The sequence below is a fragment of the Carcharhinus amblyrhynchos genome, chromosome 21 (assembly GCF_965287045.1).
Source record: "Carcharhinus amblyrhynchos chromosome 21, sCarAmb.v2.hapA, whole genome shotgun sequence".
NCBI lineage: Eukaryota > Metazoa > Chordata > Chondrichthyes > Carcharhiniformes > Carcharhinidae > Carcharhinus > Carcharhinus amblyrhynchos.
The window spans coordinates 1,806,527-1,833,624 of record NC_137344.1 but is presented as its reverse complement, the minus strand read 5'-3'; the positions used below and the strand labels follow the sequence as shown (position 1 = coordinate 1,833,624).

The following is a 27,098-nucleotide window of genomic DNA, read 5'->3' as shown; positions in this document are numbered from 1 at the left end:
GGATCTGGCTTCAAGTTCAATGCGCTCTGGCCATTCTGGTCAAAGTGACCCAAAAATCTGTAACAGTTTTTTTGGACACTGATTACCAATATCAAAAATAAGTCTTTTTTCCAAATAAAGGATTTCCTGTTCCAGTGGAAGAGCTTGTGGAAGGTGTTTACAGGAAAGTAGCTTTTCTAAACTCTTTCCCCCCACCGTTCCACCCCACACTGTCCCATTAAACTCCTCACACAGACAAAACATACCATTCATAGAGCACAGAGAATAAGAACTAAGAAAAGAACAAAAAAAGTGCAGCACAGGAACAGGCCCTTCAGCCCTCCAAGTCTATACCATTCATAATGCCTTAACTAAACTAAAAAAAATCTTCTGCCCTGACTTGGACTCCTTCCCTCAATTTCCTCCCTATTCATGTACCCATGCTAATGTGTCTGCTTCCACCACCTCCTCTTGCAGCACATTCCAGGCACCCACCACTCTCTGCATGAAAAGCCTCCCCTGTACATCTCCCTTAAACTTTCTCCCTTCACCTTTAACCTCTGCACCCTTATAATTGACACTTCTATCTTTAGAAAAAGTCTCTGACTATCCACTCTGTCTATACCTATAAATAGGAGAGAAGGAAAGGAAAGGGTGCAGAATATAATGTTGCAGTCATAGATAGGATGTAGAGAAAGATCAGCTTATTATATGACAGTTTATAGACCAGTTAAGTAGCTGGACAAGGAGGAAAACAAAGAGCACGCTAATCTTTATTGTAATGGAGTTTGGAGCATAAAGAAGTCTTGCTGCAATTACATGGAGTTTTAATGAAACCACATTTGCATGTGGTTTGCATTTATATTAAGAAGTCTCACAACACCACATTAAAGTCCAACAGGTTTATTTGGAATCACCAGCTTTTGGAGCACTGCTCTTTCATCAGATGATCCTTCAGTCCAGCGATCCCTTAGCACAGCGATCCCTCAGCACAGCGATCCCTCAGCGCAGCGATCCCTCAGCGCAGCGATCCCTCAGCACAGCAATCCCTTAGTACAGCGATCCCTCAGCACAGCAATCCCTCAGCGCAGCAATCCCTCAGCACAGCAATCCCTTAGTACAGCGATCCCTCAGCACAGCAATCCCTTAGTACAGCGATCCCTCAGCACAGCAATCCCTTAGTACAGCAATCCCTCAACATAGCAGTCCTCAGTCCAGTGATTTCTCAGTACAGCGATCCCTCAGCACAGCGATCCCTCAGCACAGCGATCCCTCAGTCCAGTGATTTCTCAGTACAGCGATCCCTCAACATAGTGCTCCCTCAGTACAGTGATCCCTCAGCACAGTGATCCCTCAGTCCAGTGATTTCTCAGTACAGCGATCCCTCAGTCCAGTGATTTCTCAGTACAGCGATCCCTCAACATAGTGCTCCCTCAGCACAGCGATCCCTCAGCACAGCGATCCCTCAGTCCAGTGATTTCTCAGTACTGCGATCCGTCAACACAGTGCTCCCTCAGTACAGCGATCCCTCAGTACAGCGATCCCTCAGTACAGCGATCCCTCAGTACAGCGATCCCTCAGCACAGCAATCCCACAACACAGTGCTCCCTCAGCACAGTGATCCCACAACACAGCGCTCCCTCAGTACAGCGATCCCTCAGTACAGCGATCCCTCAGCACAGCGATCCCTCAGTACAGCGCTCCCTCAACACAGTGCTCCCTCAGTACAGCGATCCCTCAGCATAGTGCTCCCTCAGTACAGCGATCCCTTAGCACAGTGCTCCATCAGTACAGTGATCTCTAGTATTGTAAGGATGTCAACCCAGTTTGTGTTCAAGCATCGCAACCACAACTTTCTGACTCCAAGGTGAGAGTGCTACCGACTGAGCCTGAGCTGATGGCTGCTCCTGTAAGGGTGGGTTTGTTATACTGACTGATGCTAACTCAGCATAAATGATATAGGCCATCATATCCTGGACATCAACATGATGACCAGTGGTGTCATGGTGTTGTCAGTTTATCCCAGGATTGTAAAGAGTTGGAAATACTCAATGAAACAGTGTTGTTCTGGGAGGCTGGGTTTGTGGGGACTGGCTGGAGGCTGGCAAGTACAGCTTTAGTTTCACAGCACTCAGAACTGACTAATTACAAAACAACTTAAGCACTTTGATGGTCGTTATATGTGGATAATCAGACCTGTCAACACGAGAGAGAGGCAGCTGGCATTTATTATTGGCAAGACTGAATTATACTTTAAAAATTATACTTTTGCTCCATGTGCTTAAGAGTAACATATATCAAAATAGGTAGCAGTCCTAAACCTGAAGCAAATAATGACAGTCCTATGGAAGGATAACAGGATGAGCGGGACATTGTTGAACCGGTGCTCATTCTCCAACCACTAGTTTGAATGGTGAGGATGGACTTCTCCTCCACTAATGGGCCATATGGTTTGTGATCTCAACAGGATACAACTCTTTTATATGAACCAATTAAACCCAAATCAAACGAACTGTGGAACAAAGAAAAAGGGCAGACCCTAAAGGAATAATGCCCTCAACGAAAGCAAATCACAAACATCAAACTATAAGGTGATTAATGAGGTCAATAAGGCATCCCAATCCCTGTGGTGGCCAACGGGCATGGAAGGCCCATGTTCTCCCTTTCCAAGGCCACATGGCTGTGAATGTAGCTGCGGTAGATTGGCAGACAATTGAGTCAGACAACCCATCAGTCTCCCGCTGTCCAGACTTATTTGTCCAGGAGCTGGCTCACGAGGAGTTCTTTCCCACCCCCCGATTCTGCACCAGGTGCCCATAGATCAAGAGCGTGGGGCTGAAGTGCAAACAAAACTGTAATAGAAGATTTTTTAAATAACTAAAAAGGATGTGCAGTCTAAAGCCCCACTTTAGGTTTGAATTGATTTAAAATGGACTAACTCCACTGTTGGAATGCACAGCATGCCTGGGAAAACATGTTGGGAGTTATAGTTTATGTCTTCCTTCAGCAGCTCTGCAGTTTAGAATCTTACATGATTGTGCCAACAAATTATACTCACCAGTCAAGCATTGGCCTCTTCAACTCCCAATTTCTCACCTCCACAGAAAGTAGGAGCTGGAATGTGTGTCCAGGTAAGGAGAGGGTTTAGGGTGGGCTTCAGTAGGAGGAATCCACTACTAGTATCTGGATTCTTGTTGTTATTGTTGTTTAACACTATCTATTTACACTTTGGCTACAAAATTATGAGAGGCACGGATAGGAAAGGTGGAAAGGTCAACCACAAGAGGGCACAGATTCAAGATGAGAGGGGTAAGTTTAAGGGAGATGTGTGGGGAAGGTTGTTCACACAGCAGGAGTGGGTGCCTGGAACGCACTGCCAGCGGAGGTAGTGAAGTAGGCACGATAGCAACTTTCAAGATGTATCTTGATAAACCCATGAACGGGAAGCAAACAGAGGGATAGAAACTGTGGATGGGCAATGAGTAGTGGGTTTAAATAAGGATTAGGAATCGGTGCAGGCTTGGTGGGCCAAAGGGCCTGTTTCTGTGCTGTATTGTTCTTTGTTCATAACTTTGAGCTTCCTTGAAGGGTAATAAGGAAAAAACCTGCAGGTCCCTATTTTTACAACAATTACATCATAAAATCAATAACTTACATTTACATAGTGCCTTCAATGTAATAAAATGAAGTCCTGTGACACATTGGTGTGTCCTTGCCTCTCGACCAGTAACTCCGAGTTCCCATGCCAGGATTTGCTGTAAGAAGTTTTCATGACATGGTCAACAGGCTGATAATCAGCCCGGATGTCTTCCCATCACCTCCCCACTATTCCCCAAAGGGCCAAGTGTGTGTGTGTGAAAATCCACTTTAAAAAATGTAACAAAATGTCCCAGAGTATTTCATAGGAGCATTACAAAACAAAATATGACATCAAGTCAAATGACCAAAACTTGGTCAAAGAGGTAGATTGTAAAGGAATATCTTAAATGAAGCAAGTTAGGTGGAGAGGTAGGGAGGCAATTCCAGAACTTGTGGCCTAGGCAACTAAAGGTGTCTCCTCATTGACTAATCCTGGCCTATGGTGGGGAGGGGGGGGTGAGATTTGTGCCTCTGTGATGATCGGGGCAGGGGGGAGAGAGCCAGAGAGAGTCATGTCAGTCAGCCATGGGGGCTAGGGGGTGATGAGGGGACCATATGAATGGGTTTTGGGAAGGGGATGTAAGGGGGTCAGTAATGTTGGGGAGGGTTGGTCCCCAATGTCCGTGGAGGAGAGGCTGTATTTGGCCTGGGGGTGTTCTGCCATGAGAGCTGCTTTTTTTTGTGGCTCCAATCTGAGCTGCAGGCTGTCTGGTAAGTTAAGCCCCACCCACTGCCTCGAGCAATTAGAAATGGTCTAGCCCACTTTTTCAAAGACTGGATGAAAAGATTCGGCGTGTAAACTTGTCCAAAAAATGGATCAGGAACTCTCCCATTTTCACGCCAGCTGGGCACTTAGAAAAAATCTTGTAAAATTCCACCCAATGTGTTAAGAGCTCATCAGAGTTAATTGTGACCATTTCCCATTCAATGAGTCCCTGATGTTATGATTCCCACATTAACTGGGTCGCTGATAGTGAGTCTGTTTAAAAGGGTCCCTGATATATTCCTGAGATACAAAGAATTGCTGCTTGCTCCATGTTCTTCCTGTGGCATAAGTGAAGATATTTCAGTAAGTCTGCCTCCAACCAGCACGTGCCACTATTCAATGTTACTCTCTCAAACACTAATTATTAAAAATACAGGCCACAGTTACAGGCTTATGCACTAAGCCAGTTTGATCTCCAAAAAGAGTCGGGGAACACAGAGTGTAATTTTGGTTAGAACAGATCAACATCCACTAATCCTGAGCACAACAGCTGTTCCAGCCTTAAGGAACAACTGTCATTAAATGAATAGCTGCAAGAGCTGGAAATTCTAAAGTGACAGCACTGTGTAATCAGCAGGTGTACTGTTCACACCCACTCTTCTAAAGGAGTCACTCTAGGCCAACATTTTACACCTAAACCTGAATGTAAGGAGTGGTTCTTTTACAATATGTTACAGATGTAAAAAGTACATACTTTATGATGAATTCTCCCAATGTTGGTGATTAGACATTTTTTGCCCACACCTGGGATCCCATCAAATTGAGAGGCTTACTGGGCTCTTTGAGGGGAATTCAGAGTAAGCCAGCTGTGTGGGATAGGTTGACATAACACACAGGCTGGCTACAAGTGACAGACTCTCTGTCCTGAAGGACACTTGTGAAAATATTCAACTTTTGCAACAAAATCACAACCATCATTATCTGAAGCAGCAGGTGCCCAGGACCATCACATCTCATAGTTCTCCAAGTCAGACTCCAACCTAATTTGGAAGGATGTCTGCTGCTCCTTCATTGTTTCAAGGTCAAAATCCTAGAACTCTCTCCGTAAAGTTCAGTGGGAGTGACCAACACCACACAGACAACAGTGGTTAAAGATGGAGACTCACCATCATCTTCTGTGGACAAACTGAGGATGGCAATGAAATGCCAGCCTTTCCAGTCACACTCATAGCCTGAGAATGTTTTATTTGGAATCCTTAAAATAAGACAAAGAAGTGGTGTTTCTCAGTGTCAGTCTAGATATTGGCCCAACCAAAAATGTTGGATTTTCAGGGCTAGTTCTCAGTTTGCGATTCCAGTAACACATCAGTGCAGTTCTGTACCCAATTTAACTGCAATATTGTTTTGTACCATTATTTAGCTGTATCATTATTGAACTATTTGGAACATTCAAGTTCAACTATTTATAGGATCGATTATTCTTAATGTGCTACTAAATGCAGAGCAGTCTTTTCTGGCTGTTCCACCCTTGCTGCACTAGGCTTCACATTGACTGAATGTGCGATTGCAGTTTATCAGAACCTTGGCCCATGCAGGCACTTCAACAAGTGTGGGTTAATTCAGGAAAGCCCAAACAGATTTGTTAAAGCAAATCATGTTTAACTAACTTGATCTGAGTTTTTTGATGAGGTATTAGGGAGGGTTGATATGAGTACATCAATGGATATGGTGTACATGTGACTTCCAAAAAGCATTTGATAAAATGCCAAAGAATGGGCTTGTCAGAAAAGTTAACAGGAAACCAAGAGTAGTGGTAAACAGTGCTTTTCAGACTGGAGAAAGGTAGTGAAATTCTCCAGGATCAGTACTAGGACCACTGCTTTTCATATATTCATCACCTAGACTTGGCTATAAAGGGTACAATTTTAAAATGTGCAGCTAACACAGAGCATTCTGAACCGTGACGAGGACAGTGATAAACTTCAGGAGATATAGACAGACCGATGGAATGGGTAAACACATTACAGATGAAATTTCACTTGGAAAAATATGAAGTGATAGATTAAAGGGTACAATTCTAAAGTGGGTGCCAGACAGATGGATGTAAATATGTACAAATCATTGAAGGTTGAGAAAGTGGTTAAACAGGCATGTGGGATCCTAAGCTTCATAAGATGAAGTATAGGGCGAGATTCTCCCTCCCTCCCAGCAACGTGTTTCTCAGTAGTGAGAGGTGACACATCATTCACAGGCAGTGGGATCCTCTGGCCTCCCCAATGTCAATAGGATTTTCCATTAAAGCCACCCCACACCACCAGGAAACCTGTTAGTGGGGGAGATCTGCCAGCGGGACCAGAGAATCTGGCCATAGAGTAGAAAGGCAAGGGAATAATGTTGGATGTTTATAAAACACTGGTTCAGCCGCAAGTGGAGTATTGTGTTCAATTCTAGGTAACACATTTTAGTTTTGGAAGGATGTGAAGGCTTTAGAGAGTGTGCAGAAAAGATCTATGAGAATGGTTATAAGGATGAGGAACTTCAGTTATATAGGGATGGATTTTCCCCCACCATCCCTCCACGCACCACCCCCCCCCCCAAATCTCCCCACAGTGTGTTTTGTGTCAGTGGAGGACAAATAGCAAATAATTTTGAGTAGCACGGTGGCACAGTGGTTAACACTGCTGCCTCATAGCGCCAGGGACCCAGATTCAATTTCAGCCTCGGGCCATTCTCCCCAGGTTTGTGTGTTTTTTCTCTGGGTGCTCTGGTTTCCTCCCACATTCCAAAGGTATTCGGGTTAAGTTGATTGGCCATGCTAAATTGCCCCTTAGTGTTGGGGGATTAGCAGAGTAAATAGGTGGGGTTTCAGATGAAGTGCAGAAAATCATAAAGATGGGTACCTGACACACAAAATTTTGGCCTGGCACATAAAGTAGTTACCTGAGAAAGGGACATTAAGCAGGCACTGACTTTAGCGCAGACAGCTATTTGAAATTAAAACATGCAGCACAGACAGTTATTTAAAGTTGAACATGCAGGAAACAAATACTGCAGGGAGCTGGTAAGAGCTTGAAGCACTTTAAAGATAAGGACAGACTCAGGACAATAAGGTCTGATAAAGAGATAAGCCATAAATGGGAATGGGAATATTTAAATGCAGGAAAACCAATTACTGAATGTATAGATCGAAACTAAGTCATTGATAGTCACTGATAGAGGAAATGTATCCATTCCTTCAAACAATGCGATGTTAAATGCCAATGTCTGTATATGTCTGATTGTAACGGTGTGTTAACTATCGATCCTACTCAGCTACAATAATATGTTAAATGGCTAATGTCCAGACTATCCATTGTCTGAAAAGTATAAAAATGAACCACTCCTCTCGTATTATTGAGAAGGTAGCTGCCAAGTACTGTGGAGTACCAGTGCTTTCTCCCCAAAGCTTTGTGTTTGAAATAAAGCTGTACTTTTGAACCTCCAGTCTGAGTCCAGTGGTAATTTCCCACAACAATAGAGATATGGCCTGGGTGAGATTGTTATCAACTCAATGGGCCGAATGGCCTTCTTTTGTACTATATCCTATGATCCTATGACTCACCATCAATAGCACCTTCCAAACCCACAGCCTCTACCACATAGAAATGCAAGCGTAGCAGACACATGGGATCACCAGCACCTACAAAATCTTCACGAAGTTACTTACCATCCTGACTTGGAAATATATTGCTGTTCCTTCACTGTCGCTGGGTCAAACTCCTAGAATTCCCTTCCTAATAGCACTGTGAGTGTCCCTTCACCACATGGTTCAAGAAGGCAGCTCACCACCAACTTCTCAAGGGCAATTAAGGATGAACAATAAATATGGCCTAGTCAGAGACACCCATATTCCATGAACAAATGTATAAAAAAAAGGTGAAATGCAAAAGAATCAAAGGCAATGTGAGGAAAAGCTTTTTTATGCAGTGAGTGGTTAGGATCTGGGATGCACTGTCGGAAAATGTGGTGGAGGCAGATTCAATCGTGGCTTTCAAAAGGGAATTGAATAAGCACATCAAGGGACAAAATGGATCAGGTGGGCTGAATGGCTTCCTTTTATCTTGTGACAATTCAAAGATTCAAGGGGAGACCTCTAAGAAATCTACGCATAAAACCAAAGAGCAAAGGACAGTGTCACTTTATACTGATTGTATCTAAATTAGCTCAACCAATTTTATTTGAGTCTCTTCAGAAACCTCTGAAGATCAGATGGCTCAAGTAGGCAGGTCAAACAATGACATCAAACTGAAAGTCAGAACTGTGTTGGGCTGGTCATGTAGCCAAAACGTCTGATATTCACTTAACAAAGCAAATCTTCTCAGCCTGAGTCTGCGACAAGTTCTCACTGTGGTCAAAGGAAGCGCTACAAGGATAGTCTGAACGATTTGCCTAGGGAACTTGACTCTTTGATTCCTGGGAGAAGTTCAGCCAGGATCACTGAACATGGCTTAATCAAATAGAAACAGTGCAGCCTCCTTCAGAAGCAAGCGTGTATCAGAGGCACAGAGAAAATCTGAGGACAAGAAATCCCGAGCCAACTACTCACCCAAACCTCAATCCCCTGCAGTATCCTGTCTCGTTTGCTGCAGAACATTCTGGGTGCAGATTGGCCTCAACAATCACCCAAGTAACCACCAGAACCCTATCAAACTTCCCAGATAATGAACATGGTCATCTTTACCTCGAGCTAGACCACCATCCCAGTGGCAACTGAGATTGACCTGGTCATGAGTCAGTTGTCAAATCAACCACTCACGAATGCTGCACCTTCTCACGTTTCTCAATAGCACCTCCTGCAGTATAAATTGCAGCCTGCCTTGTTACACAGCAAGATTTCACAAACAGCAAAGAGATAAATGACTCAGTTACTTTATTTCTGGTGGTATTCATTCATGAAGAAGTATTGACCAAGATTCCAGGAGAACACATTGGGTGAGATTTTGCAGCCTCACTTGTCCTGAAACTAAAATCCCACCCGAGGTCAACAGACCTTTCCACTGTCCGCCCCTCACCTGCTCCGATTCCCATGGCGGGTGGGGTGATAAAATTTCAGCCATTGTCTTGTTCAAGTATCATCAGCTGGAGATTAGGATCAAAAGGGTAAAATTATAATAATAGGTTTCATAAATCAGACTTGTATTCCCTGGTATTTAAGAAACACCACTTCACACAAAGTTTAGTTGAAATCGGGAATTCTCTTTCTGTTTACACTAGGAGTCGGTTGAAAATTTCCAATTTGAGACTGAAAGGTTTTTGTTAGGGAAGTGAATGAAGGGATACAGAACCAAGGCAAGTAAATGTATTTGAAAGACAGATTAGCCATGCTTGAACTGAAAGTTGGCACAGGCTCAAGGGGCTGAATGGCCTCTTGTTCCCTTGATTCAGATCTATAACACCAAACAGAACAAGCAGATGGGGTCTCAATTATCCAAAATACGCACCTCTGACAATGCAGCGCTTCCTCAGTATTGCACTAAAGTCTCAATCCGGATTATATACTCAAATCTCAAAGCCAGACCCATTTGTTCTAGTAGTGACTGTGCTCCCAGTAGTGACTGTGCTCCCAGTGGTGACTGTGCTCCCAGTGGTGACTGTGCTCCCAGTGGTGACTGTGCTCCCTGTAGTGACTGTGCTCCCAGTGGTGACTGTGCTCCCAGTAGTGACTGTGCTCCCAGTGGTGACAATGCTCCCAGTAGTGACTGTGCTCCCAGTGGTGACTGTGCTCCCAGTGGTGACAATGCTCCCAGTGGTGACTGTGCTCCCAGTGGTAACTGTGCTCCCAGTGGTGACCGTGCTCCCAGTGGTGACTGTGCTCCCAGTAGTGACTGTGCTCCCAGTGGTGACTGTGCTCCCAGTGGTGACAGTGCTCCCAGTAGTGACTGTGCTCCCAGTGGTAACCGTGCTCCCAGTGGTGACTGTGCTCCCAGTGGTGACTGTGCTCCCAGTGGTGACTGTGCTCCCAGTGGTGACTGTGTTCCCAGTAGTGACTGTGCTTCCAGTGGTGACTGTGCTCCCAGTAGTGACTGTGCTCCCAGTGGTGACTGTGCTCCCAGTGGTTACTGTGCTCCCAGTGGTAACTGTGCTCCCAGTAGTGACTGTGTTCCCAGTAGTGACTGTGCTTCCAGTAGTGACTGTGCTCCCAGTGGTGACTGTGCTCCCAGTGGTGACTGTGCTCCCAGTGGTGACTGTGCTCCCAGTGGTGACTGTGTTCCCAGTAGTGACTGTGCTTCCAGTGGTGACTGTGCTCCCAGTAGTGACTGTGCTCCCAGTGGTGACTGTGCTCCCAGTGGTTACTGTGCTCCCAGTGGTAACTGTGCTCCCAGTAGTGACTGTGTTCCCAGTAGTGACTGTGCTTCCAGTAGTGACTGTGCTCCCAGTGGTGACTGTGCTCCCAGTGGTGACCGTGCTCCCAGTGGTGACCGTGCTCCCAGTGGTGACTGTGCTCCCAGTAGTGACTGTGCTCCCAGTAGTGACTGTGCTCCCAGTAGTGACCGTGCTCCCAGTGGTGACTGTGCTCCCAGTAGTGACCGTGCTCCCAGTGGTGACTGCCCTCCCAGTAGTGACTGTGCTCCCAGTAGTGACTGTGCTCCCAGTGGTGACCGTGCTCCCAGTGGTGACTGTGCTCCCAGTGGTGACTGTGCTCCCAGTCAAGACTTTGCTCCCAGTAGTGGACATGAGCCCAGGAGTGACTGTGCTTCCAGTAGTGACTGTGCTCACAGTGGTGACTGTGTTCCCAGTAGTGACTATGCTTCCAGTGGTGACTGTGCTCCCAGTAGTGACTGTGCTCCCAGTGGTAACTGTGCTCCCAGTGGTGACTGTGCTCCCAGTAGTGACTGTGCTCCCAGTGGTGACTGTTCTCCCAGTGGTAACTGTGCTCCCAGTGGTGACTGTGCTCCCAGTAGTGACTGTGCTCCCAGTGGTGACTATGCTTCCAGTGGTGACTGTGCTCCCAGTGGTGACTGTGCTCCCAGTAGTGACTGTGCTCCCAGTGGTGACTGTGCTCCCAGTAGAGACTGTGCTCCCAGTAGAGACTGTGCTCCCAGTGGTAACTGTGCTCCCAGTGGTGACTGTGCTCCCAGTAGTGACTGTGCTCCCAGTGGTGACTATGCTCCCAGTGGTGACTGTGCTCCCAGTAGTGACTGTGCTCCCAGTGGTGACTGTGCTCCCAGTAGAGACTGTGCTCCCAGTGGTGACTGTTCTCCCAGTGGTAACTGTGCTCCCAGTGGTGACTGTGCTCCCAGTAGTGACTGTGCTCCCAGTGGTGACTATGCTCCCAGTGGTGACTGTGCTCCCAGTAGTGACTGTGCTCCCAGTAGTGACTGTGCTCCCAGTGGTGACTGTGTTCCCAGTAGTGACTGTGCTCCCAGTGGTGACTGTGCTCCCAGTGGTGACTGTGCTCCCAGTAGTGACTGTGCTCCCAGTGGTGACAATGCTCCCAGTCGTGACTATGCTTCCAGTAGTGACTGTGTTCCCAGTGGTGACTGCGCTCCCAGTCGTGACTATGCTTCCAGTGGTGACTGTGCTCCCAGTGACGACTGTGCTCCCAATGGTGGATATGAGCCCAGTGGTGACAATGCTCCCAGTAGTTACTACAGTCCCAGTGGTGACTATGCTCCCAGTAGTTACTACGCTCCCAGTAGTGACTGTGTTCCCAGTGGTGACTGTGCTCCCAGTGGTGACTGTGCTCCCAGCGGTGACTGTGCTCCCAGCGGTGACTGTGCTCCCAGTGGTGACTCTGTTCCCAGTGGTGACTCTGTTCCCAGTGGTGACTCTGCTCCCAGTGGTGACTGTGCTCCCAGTAGTGACTGTGCTCCCAGTGGTGACTCTGCTCCCAGTAGTGACTGTGCTCCTAGTGGTGACTGTGCTCCCAGTGGTGACTGTGCTCCCAGCAATGACTGTGCTCCCAGCGGTGACTGTGCTCCCAGCGGTGACTGTGCTCCCAGTGGTGACTGTGCTCCCAGTGGTGACTGTGCTCCCAGCGGTGACTGTGCTCCCAGTAGTGACTGTGCTCCAAGTGGTGACTATGCTCCTCGTGGTGATTGTGCTCCTAGTAGCGACTGTGCTCCCAGTTGTTGAGCTGAATGCGAATCCAGAGAAATTTTAAACAACAGCACTCCATTGTGTGTATTTAGGACAATTAACACAAGAAATAGAAACAGGAGTAGGCCACCAGGTCCTTCATGCTGTCCTGTCATTCAATATGATCATGGCTGATCTCTGCTGGCCTCAACTCTTTTTGTGTGCCATTTCCCTCCAGCTATCTTTTCCTCAATCTATCAAATATTTATCCACCTTCACTTTAAATACTTCTAATGATCTAGCATCCACTACCCTTTAGGGCAGAAAATTCTAGAGATTCACCACTCTCTGTGCGAAGAAATTTCTATGAACTCAGTTTTAAATGACCGGCCCTTTATTTTGTAGCAATGTCTCCTTGTTCGAAATTCTCCCACTACTGAAAATATCTCACCATCCACCTTGTCAAACCCCTCAGGACCTTATATGTATGAATAAGGTCACCCTGCACTCTTTTAAACTCCAGGAATAGACACTCAGACTATTTAGTCTCTCTGGATAGGACAACCCTCTCATCACCGGAATTAGCCTGGTGAATCTCCTTTGGAACTGCCTCTAATGTTATTGTGTCATTTTTTTAGGTAAGGGGACTAAGACCATACACAGTATTCCAGGCGAGACCTCACCAACATTCTGTACAATTCCAATAAAACCTACCTATTTTTAAACTCCAAACCCTTTTCAATAAAGGCCAAAATGTTGCTGCCTTCTTAACTACTTAGAAATCATAGAAAAGGTACAGCACAGAAGGATGCCATTGTGCCATCTTGTCCATGCCAGCCGCGGATATCCAGGTACCCTTTCTATTCCCATCTTCCTACACCTGACTCATAGCCCTGTAGATTTCAGCACTTAAGGTGCAGATCCAGGTACTTTTAAAAAGGTCTCTGCCTTCACATCTTAGGCAGTGAATTCAAGACACCCACCATCCTCTGCATTAAAAAGTTCCCCCTCATGACCTCTCTACACTTTCTGCCACATTTTGAATCTACATCCTCTGGTTTAGAATTCTCAGTAAGAAGTCTCATAACATCAGGCTAAAGTCCAACAGGTTTATTTGGTAGCAAAAGCCATTAGCTTTCGGAGCACTGCTCCTTCGTCAGATAAACGGGAGTTCTGTCTGTAGAATTCTCCACCAGGAAAGGGAAACTATTTTAATCATTCTATCTCTTCCACTCAAAATTTTGTACACCTCTATCAAGATACCCCTCAGTATTCTTTGTCTCAAGGAAAATAAACCCAACCTATCCAATCTCTCCTCATAGCTCCACTTTTCTAGCCTTGGCAACATACTTGTAAACCTCCTCTGCACTCGCTCCAGAACAAATAATATGGAGATCAGAACTGCACACTTGTTGGACCTGCCTACTAGTTATTTGTGATTCATATACAAGAACACCTAGATCCCTCTGCACTTCATTCACCAGTGATGTCTCTCCATTTAGATAATAATCTTCCTTTTGAATCTTCCCACTGAGGTGCATGACCTCACACTTGCCCACATTAAACTCTATTTGCCAGGTTTTCATCCAGTTACCCAATCTATCTATATCCCATTGCAGAATCACAATATCCTCATCATAATCTGCCCTTCCAACTATCTTTGTATTATTGGTAAATTGATCTGTTTACAACTCTACAGAACATGATTTTTTTTTAATCTTAAAGGTACACTAACATCACAGTGCTTACCTCCTTGGAGTGTTTGATGGGGACAATGTAGAGGGAACTTTACTCTGTATCTAACCCCATGCTGTACCCGTCCTCGGAGTGTTTGATGGGGATACCACATATATATGTATGTTATGGCTATGAGAATACCACATGTTGTCAACATTGAAATAAAAATAAGGTGTTTTTGAGCATTAAGGAAAAACCCTTTTTAACCTTGGAAGTAGTTAACTAAAGCATTGCATAAAATCAAATTGGCACAATTTCAAAATCAGTTGGACTTGTGACAATCCAAATATAGTTAACTGGCTTGATAAGGTCCGTATCAGCAAAAGAAGTGTTTATAATCTTTGTAATGGAATGCTAACCTGGTGAGAAGTTAAAAACGTCAGATACATTGACTTGCTTTTTTTGCAAGAACTGGCTGTCAAATTCCTCTTTCTTTGTGATGAAGATTTTCTAGGGTGTCCAGCTCATTCCGGAGCCTCTGTCTGTCACCAAACATCCCTCTGTGACTCTGAGCTCCAGGCTGTGTCACAGAGTCACACAGAGCAGTAGAAGCCATTCAGCCCATCAAGTTTGCACTGACGCATGAAAAACATCTGACCTACCTATCTATTCCCATTTACCAGCACTTTTTAATGTAATGACCTGTCAAGTGCTCATCCAGATACTTTTTAAACAATGTGAGACAATCCACCTTTACCACCTTCCCAGGCAGAACATTCCAGACCGTCAACACCTCTGCATAAAAAAAGTTCTTCCTCGCATGTCCCCTAAACCTCCTGCCCTCACCTTGAACCCATGTCCCCTCACGAGTGACTCTTCAGCTAAGGGGAACAGCTGCTCCTTATCCACTCTGTCCATGTCCCTTATAATCTTGTACACCTCGACCCGGTCACCTGATATGGTAACACTGCAATGAAGTTATTGTGAAAATCCCCTAGTCGCCACACTCCGGCGCCTGTTCGGATATACTGAGGGAAAATTTAGCATAGCCAATGTACCTAACCAGTCTTTTGGGCTGTGGGAAGATTCCGGAGCATCCGGGGGAAATCCACACAGACATGGGGAGTACATGCAGATTCCACACAGACAGTGAACAAGCTGGGAATTGAACCCGGATCCCTGGCGCAGCAGTGCTAACCACTGTGCCGCAGTAGCAAAATCACACTAGCTTTTCTTCAATATTCTGGCACCTCCCCCAAGGACAGAGAGGAATTAAAAAATCTGAGACCCTCAGTCTCTCTGAGCTCCTCTTTCTCTGTCTTTGAGCTCCTCTGTGACTCTGAGAGCTCCTCTCTGTGACTCTGAGCTCCTCTCTGTGTCTCTGAGCCCCTCCCTCTGTGTCTCTGAGCCCCTCTGTGACATTGAGCTCCTCTCTCTCTGTCTCTGAGTCCCTCTCTCTGTGTCTCTGAGCCCCTCTCTCTCTGTGTCTCTGAGCCCCTCTGTGACTCAGAGCTCCTCTCTTTGTGTCTCTGAGCCCCTCTCTCTGTCTCTGAGCCCCTCCCTCTGTGTCTCTGAGCCCCTCTCTCTGTGTCTCTGAGCCCCTCTCTCTGTGTCTCTGAGCCCCTCTCTCTGTGTCTCTGAGCCCCTCCCTCTGTGTCTCTGAGCCCCTCTCTCTGTGACTCAGAGCTCCTCCCTCTGTGTCTCTGAGCCCCTCTCTCTGTGTCTCTGAGCCCTTCCCACTGTGTCTCTGAGCCCCTCTGTGACACTGAGCTCCTCTCTGTGGGCAGGACTTTCCAGCCACATTCGTCCCAAGACCACAAAATCCTGCCTGAGGTCAACGGACCTTTCCATGGTCCGCCTCCTGCCTGCTACAATTCCCATGGCAGGCAGGACAGGAAAATTCCATCCTGTGTCTCTGAGCTCCTCTCTCACTCTGAACTCCTCTGTCTTTCTAAGCTCCTCTCTCTGTGTCTGAGTCCCACTCTGTCTCTGAGCTCCTCTCTCTGTCTCTCTGATCTCCGCTCTTTGTCTCTCTGAGTCTCGCTCTGTCTCTCTGAGCTCCTGTCTCTGTGTCTCTGCATCCTGCCCTGTCTCTGAGCCCCTCTCTCTGTCTGAGTCCACTCTGTCTCTCTGAGCTCCTCTCTCTGTGTCTCTGAGTCCTGCTGTGTGCCTCTGAGTCCTGCTCTGTCTCTGAGCTCCTCTCTCTGTCTCTGAGTCCACTCTGTCTCTTTGAGCTCCTCTCTCTGTGTCTCTGAGTCCTGCTGTGTGCCTCTGAGTCCCGCTCTGTCTCTGAGCTTCTCCCTCTGTCTCTGATTCCCGCTCTGTGTCTCTGAGTCCCACTCCGCCTCTGAACTCTTCTCTCTGTGTTACTGAGTCCTGCTTTGTGTCTCTGAGCTCCTCTCTCTGTGTCCTTCATTCTAAGATTTTCCCGAAACCTTTTTTGAAACAAAAGTAGGATTAGCTATGACTGATGGTGTGACAGCAATAATCTCTCCCTCAGTGTCAACAAAACGAAAGAGATAGTCATCAACTTCAGAAAGCATAGTGGATGATATGCCTGTCGACATCAACGGTGATGTAGACCACAGAAATGGTCGAGAGCTTCAAATTTTTAGGTGTCCATATCACCAACAACCTATCCTGGTCCCTCTATGCTGGCATTATATTTAAGAAAGCCCATTAATGCCTCTATTTTCTCAGGAGACTAAGGAAATTTGGCATGTCTGTTACAACTCTTACCAAATTTTCCAGATGCACCATAGAAAGCATTCTTTCTGGTTGTATCACAGCTTGATATGGCTCCTGCTCTGTCCAAGACCGCAAGGAACTACAAAGGGTTGTGAACAAAATCCAGTCCATCATGTAAACCAGCCTCCCATCAACTGACACTGTTTACACTTTCCACTGCCTTGGAAAAACAGCAAGCATAATCAAAAGACCCCACGTACCCTGGACATACTCTCTCTCACATTCTTCCGTCAGGGACAAGATACAAACATCTGAGGTCAGGTACCAACTGACTCAAGAATAGCTTTGTTCCCTGATATCATCAGACTTTTGAATGGACCTACCTTGCATAAAGCTGATCTTTCTCTAAACCCTAGCTATGACTGTAACATTCTATACTCTCTGCTTTCCTTCTCTATGAACGATATGCGTGCAAGAAACAATACTTTTCACTGTATACTAATACATGTGACAATAATAAATCTAATCAAATCAAATAAAGCCATGGAAAACTGTTCTGTATAGTAAGGTTCAGAGTAGCCAGACATCATGTTGGATTTCTAGCAGTCGTGCTGAGATGTTTAGCTGCGGGAATGGGGAGAATTTCAATGTGTGTGTGGAAATGTTCAACTTTGCCTGTGCCCAAATATTCACAGTTTGAGATCAAGAGAGGCTAATTGTTGCAGGAAGTTTCTGCAGATAGGCAGCTGTTAGTAGCTATCTGGCTCCTGTCCTTGACAAGAGGGCACCTTATTAAGGTCATTAAATAGCACAGGAAAGTACAGTCATTCTTTCTTTCTTAACTTTTGAATAGATTGAAAGCAGTTTGAAATGAGTAAGATCAGCTAGATAGTCAATATCTTTTCCCAAAGATCAGGGAGTCTAAAACTAGAGGGCATAGGTTTAACGTGAGAGGGGAGGGATACAAAAGTGTCCAGAGGAGCAATATTTTCATACAGAGTGTAGTGAGTGTCTGGAACAAGCTGCCAGAGCTGGTAGTAGAAGCAGATACAATTTTGTCTTTTAAAAAGCAGTTACATGGGTAACATGGGTATAGAGAGATATGGACCAAATGTGGGCAATTGGGACTTGCTTAGGGTTTTAAAAAAAAGGACTGTATGGACAAGTTGGGCTAAAGGGCCAGTTTTCATGCTATAAACCTTTATGACTCTATAAGATTTTTCATCTCTTATTTTTATGGTCGACACTTTGGAAGTCAGCCTTTTCTTTCCACTTTCCACTTCACAGACAGTGGAACTAATGTTTTTTAATCATTGTGAATTAACATCAACCTGAGTGCTCTCTGCCATCTGGTAATCTCCAGTACCCAATTCAATACGTAATCACTTACACCAGGAACCAACACAATGAGAGGTGATACTGTGAACTGAACTGCAGTTTAAAGTTTTAAAGTCTGTTTATTAGTTTCACAAGTAGTTTTACATTAACACTGCAATGAAGCTACTGTGAAAATCCCCTACTCACTACACTCCAGCACCTGTTCGAGTACACTGAGGGAGAATTTATCATGGCCAATGCATCCTAACCAGCACATCTTTCAGACTGTGGGAGGAAACCAGAGCACCCGGAGGAAACCCACGCAGACACGAGGACAAGGCATGCAGACTCCCCACAGATAATGACCCAGGCTAGGAATCGAATCCAGGTTCCTGGTGCTGTGAGACAGCAGTGCTAACCACTGTGCCACTGTGTCGTCCTACTGTGCCACTGTGCTGCTCTGTGTAAACTGTGTCCAGATCCATGAACTGAGTCTCCCCTGCAGCAGCATCCCTTTAAAAACTGCTGAAAAGATGGATGGATAATTTTGCCATGGTGCACTGGGATTTCTTAAAAACCCAAATTAATAAATGCTGAGAACAAAATTGATATTGGTTCACAATATTTTAGAATTAGAGTTAATATCTCAGAAGTGATGTTAGGGGTAAGTTTTTCACTCAGAGGGTGGTGAGTGAATGGAATCGGCTGCCGTCAGTGGTGGTGGAGGCGAACTCGCTGGGGTCTTTTAAAAGACTTCTGGATGAGTATATGGGGTTTAATGAGATTGAGGGTTATAGATAGGTCTGTAGGTTGGTAGGTGATGATGTGATCGGCGCAACTTGTGGGCCGAAGGGCCTGTTTGTGCTGTAGTGTTCTATGTTCTATGTTCTATGTAACTGTTTGGAAGTGGGTTAGTATTGGACTAAAAATCACTTAGATTTGACACTGGAAAGAACTGTTCTAGCAGTTTTAAATATAAAATAGCATGATTTTTCTCCCTCAATGTTATCTTTCCAGTAAGAAGTCTCACTACACCAGGTTAAAATCAACAGGTGTACTTGGAATCACAAGCTCCTTCGAAGGAGCAGCGCACTTAAAACTTGTGATTCCAAATAAACCTGTTGGACTTTAACATAGTGTTGTGTGGCTTCTTACTCTGTGCATCCCAGTCCAATGCCGGCATCTCCACATGATTATTTTGCCAGATTAGAGAAACAAATTTAATTGAAAGAACCACAATCTATACTCTGGAGAGGACAAAAGGGACAAAAGCTTTTTAATGCAATTAAAACTGAATATTTTACAAAAATTATAAATACTTTTATAAAGACCTGGCCTTAATTTTGATTCTCCCTTTGCTAATTTTTGAAATTTTGGGGTAAACCATTTCTATCTACAAGAGGCAGTAGGCAGGGCTTAAGTTGCTAGCAAGCCAGCAGCTCAAAACGGAGCCACAAACTACGCATGTGCAGAAAAAGCCAGAAGTAGAACAGCTGTCCTGGCATAACCCTCCTGGGCCAGATGCAGCCTCCCCCTCCACCATACAGACATTGGAGTGCCCCGCCCCCCAAACATTACTGATCCCCTTGCCCCCCCACCCCCCACTCACCTGGACCCACATGCACATGGCCCCCTCATTCCCCCCCGCCTCAATGACTGTCTGACATGACTCTCTCTCTCCCCTATCCCAATCATCACAGAGACACAAATTCCTCTCCCACCTGCCCCATCAGCACACCTGCAAGTGCTGACTTGGCTTCCCCTCCATGGTAACAAAGCAAATTTCATTAAACTTGCTGGAATGCTCTAATGGGCGTGTGACTCGCCCAAGCTGCCTGCAGCTGATCTGCCCTAACAAGGGACAGCTCCATAAAAACCTCCAAGGATGGACAGACAGGCAGGCAGTACAGGATGAAATGGCCTCCAGGAAGTCAGCACCCAGATTTTTGGAATCTGATCTGGCCAGGTTGCTGGGGACAGTGGCAGCAAGCGGGACAACCTGTTCCCCCAGCAGGATATTGTCCCAGGGAAACGAGGGAAAAGCAGTCTGGGAGGCTGTGTTAGTGCCAGGGCACTGGCCAAAGGAACTGGGAAGCAGTGCTGGAAAAATATAAATGAACTAATCTGGGCAGCAAGTGCTTAACCTCATCTAGCATCTTTCCTGTAAATGACCCCTAGATCCCCCTACTCCCCAGCACCCTGCATGCTTTCAGCCCCTGGCCCCAAAGCACTCCCTCCTCCCCACCCCCCCACCCTTCCAAGAGTATCACAGTGCTTGCCCTCTGAGAACCACCTCCTGATCCTCTGCAGGACTTGTGCCATCAGATTTTCCATGCCTCCTTCTGTCCCCACAGGAGAAGAATGCCCATAATCACCGAGAGAAGGTGGAGACAGGGGGTTAGTGAGCATGATATCCGAAAGCTCACCCTCTTTGAGCAGCGGGTACCAGAGCTTGCGGGAGAGGAAATGAAGTGGACAATAAGTGACAGCATGGCCAGGCTGGAGCATTGTTGGAGAAATTGCCTGTAAGTCACAAGCATCCCAGATTCCTCTTCTTCCCTTGCATTTATCCTTGTGTTCTGTGTTGCAGGAAGGGTTCCCTGATGCATCTGGGCCATTTGACATCACACCCCCCACTGCTGCTGCCATCTATTTCTGGCTTTGACAGCTCAGAAGATTCCTTGGAGGAAGCCGATGAAGGGACCACAGAGGTCAGCACCACTTTGGTATCAGCTTCCACCTTTCAATTCACCATCCCAAAGACTCTCACACAGGTGGGTCAAGTTAGTGGTGAGGCACCTGAGGTCACTCTCTGGCCCACATGACACATCTGCTTATGTACATCAGGTGGAGAAGGCAATGTCTAAAGCCCTCTAAATAAACCTAACAGTAGTTTGTGATCTGATACTATCATGCATCGATAACGTTTCTTCATTGCATTAATTATTGCAAGTTTCTCTATTGCATTAATTCTTTATTGCAAGTGTGAAGTTGTCCTCTTTGGTAGGAATAATGGTAGGAAGGACTATTACTTACATGGCGAAAAACTGCAGCATGCGACGGTGCAGAGGGACCTCGGGGTCCTTGTACATGAGTCGCAAAAACCCAGCCTGCAGGTGCAGCAGGTGGTCAGGAAGGCGAATGGGATGCTGGCCTTCATAGCGAGGGGGATTGAATATAAAAGTAGGGAGGTCTTGCTGCACTGGTGAGGCCGCAGCTGGAGTACTGTGTGCAGTTTTGGTCGCCGCACTTACGCAAGGATATTTTGGCCTTGGAGGGAGTGCAGAGGAGGTTTACTAGGCTGATACCGGAGTTGAGGGGGTTGAACTATGAGGAGAGGCTGAATAAACTAGGCTTGTACTCGTTTAGAAGAGTTTAGAAGAATGAGGGGAGATCTCATTGAGACATATAAGATGATGAAAGGGATGGATAGGATAGAGGTGGAGAGGCTCTTCCCGCTCAGAAAGGACAGTAGGACTAGAGGGCACAGCCTCAAGATAAAGGGGGGGGGGCGGTTTAGAACGGAGCTGAGGAGGAACTTCTTCACTCAAAGGGTGGTGAATCTCTGGAATTCTCTGCCCGTTGAAGTGGTGGAGGCTGCCTCGCTAAATATATTTAAGATGCGGGTAGATAGGTTTTTTGATAGGCAAGGGGATTAAGGGTTATGGGGAGGGGGCGGGAAAGTGGAACTGAGCCACGACAGATCAGCCATGATCTTACTGAATGGCGGGGCAGGCTCGAAGGGCTAGATGGCCTACTCCTGCTCCTATTTCTTATGTTCTTATTACTGCCAAACTTTATTTATTTGGGAATACTTTTTTTCCACACCTGATAATGTTTTCAACGCAAAGGCAATAGGCCTTTCTATTCCATCAGGGAATATCCTGTGGGACAAAACTGTTCCCACTCCCTAAGGTGATGCATCACAGGTAACTACCAGTGGCTTGATTGGATCAGTGTGCACAAACTGTGCTGGCAACTGCAAAACCTGCTTTACTTTTGTGAACTCTTCTTTTTGTTCCTCTCCCAATCTCCAACACTGATGCTTCTTTAAAAGCTGCTGAAGTGGGGCTAAGGTTGTGTACACATTCTGTAAGAATCTACCATAATAATTCACTATTCCAAGGAATGATTTAACTCCAATATGTTTTTCAGCTGTGGAACTTCCTTGATGTTTTTTACTTTATCCTCCAAAGGATGTAAACCTTCGGCATCTACCCTGAAACCCAAATAAGTAACTTCATCTGCCTGGAAAGTGCACTTCTCCTGTTTCAAACAGAAACCCGCTTCTTTAAGTGTTCTCAAACCTTCCTCTAAGTTTGATGTGTCTTCCTCAGGTGAATCTCCTGTAATCTAGATCTAAACTAATACATTAGGAATGCCTTGTAATAAGCTTTCCTTGTACTCTAACAAATGGCACAGGCCAATGAGACTCCAAAAGGTAAGCGTGTATAAATCCTTGTGGGTGTGCATAGTAACTAACCTCTGAACATCCTTATCCAAATCCAGCTGCTGGTAGGTTGACAGAGGTCTAACTTGGGGTACTTTAGGCCACCATCTAGTTTGGTGTAAAGATCCTCAATTCTAGGAATGGATTTCTGTCTATCTGAGCTCCTCGATTTACAGTTCGTTTATAACCCCTGCAGATTTTTACAGTATGATCTGGCTTGAGGATAGCAACTATGGATGCAGCCCATTCAGAGATTGTACAGGTTTTATAATACCTAAATCTTCCAATCTTCCAACTCAACTTCAACCTTATAATGAAGTACACAGGACATTCGGCAGGCCCTAGGCATTGCATCAGGATTCAGATAAATTTTGGCCTTAGTCTCCATTTGGTGGATCCATTCAGTGGATTGAGAGAGCTTCAATCTGGGAACCTCGGACCTAGAATACCTGACACTAAAATGTCACCCCTATTACCTTCTGCAAGAGTTTGCCTCTGTTATCCTGACAGCAGTTTAAATCCCAAGCTATGCAGACGTGAAGACCAAAATATATACAACTGCAAATAACCTTGAGATGAAATATCCTGAAGCCTTGTTGATATGGCCGGGGACTTCAGTCAGGCCAAGCTCAAGAGTGTACCACCAAGATACCACCAACACGTCTCCTGTTCCACCAGAGGCCCAAACATCCTCAAACACTGCTACACAAATATCAAACATGCTGTTAAAGAAATTTTTTAAAGAACAACCTACATCGCCACAAATCCACACAATGCTACTTTATTTTGTGCTTACTATGGTCATTGGGAGTGATCAGAAGGATCTGCTCAAAGTTGTTCTGTTACAGCCGTCTTTTACATAAGAACATAAGAACATAAGAAATAGGAGCAGGAGTAGGCCATCTAGCCCCTCGAGCCTGCCCCACCATTCAATAAGATCATGGCTGATCTGTCGTGGCTCAGTTCCACATTCCCGCCCTCTCCCCATAACCCTTAATCCCCTCACTTATCAAAAACCCATCAACCCGCGACTTAAAAATATTTAGCGAGGCAGCCTCCACCACCTCAACGGGCAGAGAATTCCATTGTACAGATCATACGAGTATATTCAAATCTGTACAGATCTAATCACATTCCTCAATACAATGGATTTCCTATCTTGTTTACCAAATAGGTCTTTACCAGAATATATTTACAACATAACTAAATTACTTATGTGGTTGTAATTTTTTTGTCCCCTAGAGCATTCCATTCTTTGTATGTCTTCATTTTATATGAGTCATGCTAACCTCTCTAACCCCTGTCAAGCTATGCTAACCTATATTTTCTGAGTTAGCCCTTTATTTACATTCTATTTTCTCAATGCTTACTGCTCTATCACCATCCACACTTTGGTCAATCAGACCACAAGGCTGTGTTCCTTGCTTGCAAGCAAAAACTGAAATGGGAGAATCCATTAAAGGAAGTCGTGCAGTGTTGGTCTGAGGAATCAGACGATCTCCTACAGGACTGCTTCAAGTCAATAGATAAGTCAATATTTAAAAACTCAGCGACAAACCTCAATGAGTATGGCACTACAGTAACTGGCTTCATTAGTAAGTGTGTTGATGACTGTATGCCAAAGAAGTAAATCCGTGTGTTTCCCAACCAGAAATCATGGATAAACAGGGATCATTCCAGTACCAAAGAAAAGTCAGGCAGCGTGCCTTAATGACTATCATCCAGTAGTTCTGCCGTCCATTGTTATGTAGTGCTTCGAAAGGTCACTCATGGCATGAATCAATTTCAGCTTCTTGGATTGGCTCAATTGACTACAGTTTGACTACCGCTGCAACAGTTCCACAGCAGATGCCATCTCCCTGGCCCTACACTCAACCCTGGAACACCTAGATAACAAAGACACCTATGTCAGACTCCTATTTATTGGCTACAGCTCAGCCTTCAACACCATTATTCCAACAAAACTCATTTCCAAACTGAGGCCTGGGCCTCAGCACCTCTCTCTGCTACCGGATCCTGAACTTCCTAACCCACAGACCACAATCAGTAGGATTGACAACAATGCCTCCTCCACGATCATCCTCAACACCGATGCCCCACAAGGCTGGGGGCATCTTATTATACTCTTACTATACTCCTTATACACCTGTGACAGTGTGGCCAAATTCCCGTCCAATTTGATTTTCAAGATTGCTGACAACACCACCGTAGTGGGTCAGATCTCAAACAATGACGAGACAGAGTACAGGAATGAGATAGAAAATTTGATGAACTGATGCAGCAACAATAATCTCTCCCTCAAAGTCAACAAATCAAAGGAGATTGTCATCGACTTCAGGAAACATAGGGGAGGGCATGTACCTGTCTACATCAATGGAGACAAAGTAGAAAAAGTCGAGAATGTCAAGTTTCTAGGTGACCAGATCACCAGCAATCGGGTCCCTCCATGGCGATGCTATAGTTAAGATAGTCCATCAAAGCCTCAGGAGTATAAGGAAATTTGGTATGTTCGCTATGACTCTCACCAACTTTTACAGATGCACCATTCTTTCCGGTCGTATCACAGCTTGGTATGGCTCCTGTTCTGCCCAAGACCACAAAAAAACTACAAAGGGTCCTGAACAAAGCCCAGTTCATCACGCAAACCGGCCACCCATCCACTGACTCTGTTTACATTTCCTGCTGCCTACGAAACGAAGCCGGCATATTCAAGAATCCCAGCACCCCCGACATTCTCTCTTCCACATTCTTCCATTGGGAAAGCGATACAAAAGTCTGAGGTCAGGCACCAACCGACTCAAGAACAATTTCTTCCCTGCAGCCATCAGACTTTTGAATCAGCCTACCCTGTATTTAACCAATCTTTCTCTACACCCTAGCTATGCCTATCACACTACATTCTGCACCCTCTCCTGGCCTTCTCTACAAATGGTATGCTTTGTCTGTATAGCGCGCAAGCAACAATACTTTTCACATGTGACAATAATAAATCAAATCAAAATCAAACCATTATTTGTTCTAGCTCTTTTTGAAAAATCTCAGAATATTTACAAAGCAACTCCTGGAAACCTTTGTCTATAGGTTTAATACTTCCAACTATTGAAATTTTATTTGCTTTAACCAACAGTCCATTAGGCAAAGCCCATGGCCTTCAATTTCTAGCACACGTAGCTGTGCTATTTGGTTTTTCTGGGACTTTTCAATTAAAGACATTTTTACATGTTGTATGTATCTTGCTTCTTAATAGTTTCGACACTCAACTAACTCTCCTCCACCTCTCGCGGCACACAGCGATCCACGACGACTAACAAAATCTTTCCTCGTCGCCACTGTAATAACTTTGAAGGCAACTCATTGTAGTTAAAGCTATAAAGGGTTTATTAATAATGATAAGTAGTTACATAAACAAAAATCTGACAGAACTACAATGCACGGGTACTCCACCCCCACCACCCCCTCCTTCCCCCCCCCCCCAAATAGGCTCCAACTGCGGGTCATCCCTGACTCAGAACACGTGCCCTTGCTCCCGATAGGCTCATCTTCCTGTGCTGACACTCCATAGGATCTGGCCCGATCATATGGGATCATCAGGGATTGCCCCTTAAAGAGGCGACGCTATCACATACAGGCTGCAGCCTTCATATTGACCATTTGCAGAAATAAAACCAAGTGCTGGAAATGCACAACCATTGATTGCCAACCCTTCAGGATTGTTCTGGAGTCTCTAGGAATTACTGATTAATTGCCAGAATAGTGCTTCAAGTAGCTCAATTCTACATGAAGAATTGTATATTTTAGAAAGTTTCTCTGAACAATTCATAAAAATTGTTGATTCTGTTATAAAAATATTGGACATGGGAAATGGAATCTTTTCACCGATACTTAAATATTATCCAATAGAGTGATATAGAGGCTGTTCACATTCTAATTGGTGTAGAAAGCAGAGCATCAGAGGGTGGACGTGTCAGGCAGCCAATGGTAAGTGTGAGAGGCGGGGAATATTGAGGATAGACAGGTTGGACAATCAATAGTGAATGTAGAGGTGGATGGTTCCACACAGGAGGACCAATGTGATGAAATCTCCAGGATTATTGTTCAGCCAAAGTCAGCAAACCTTACACAACTTGTCTGTCATCCTGTGTAAAGTAAAACGTCAGGATAATGTTACTGGGTTACACAGACATATTAATAGCAGGGATAGAGTCAATCCTTCATCTGACAACTCCATGCCCAATATACAACCTGCCTTCATTTAATGGTGCTGGTTTATCTGCTGACTCTCTCCGGAATCTGCTGTCTAAGTTCTTTTGTATTTGTACCCTTGCAGATTCCATGTTTGAGTAGTTTGCACAATTGCAAAGGTTGGAGACTAGCAGGCTGCAAAACTGTAGAGAATGCTTCCTGCTGAGAATGTATGCTTGTGGGTTGCAGGGTTATGCAGGTGCAACGGACTAAGAGATCAGGAAGAAAGGAGCAGCAGTCAGTCACTCTGTCCAACATGCCTGTTCACCATTCCATCAGATTATGGCTGATCTGTACTTCAGCTACTATTATCCACCTTTCTCCATCTCAGTTCTGAAATTT

General features: G+C 45.3%; 2 long non-coding RNA genes across 2 annotated transcripts in view; one reads left to right on the top strand and one right to left on the bottom strand.

Annotated features, from left to right (window-relative positions):
• The window catches only part of LOC145356525 (uncharacterized), a 75,292-nt gene that overhangs the window by 39,164 nt on the left and 9,030 nt on the right, over positions 1-27,098 (bottom strand). The gene's annotated exons all lie outside the window — the stretch shown is intronic.
• Positions 2,964-25,688, top strand: LOC145356526 (uncharacterized). Its single transcript, XR_013889162.1, has 4 exons — positions 2,964-3,110; positions 20,655-20,838; positions 22,220-22,401; positions 24,166-25,688. It is a non-coding gene; the product is annotated as an uncharacterized LOC145356526 (long non-coding RNA).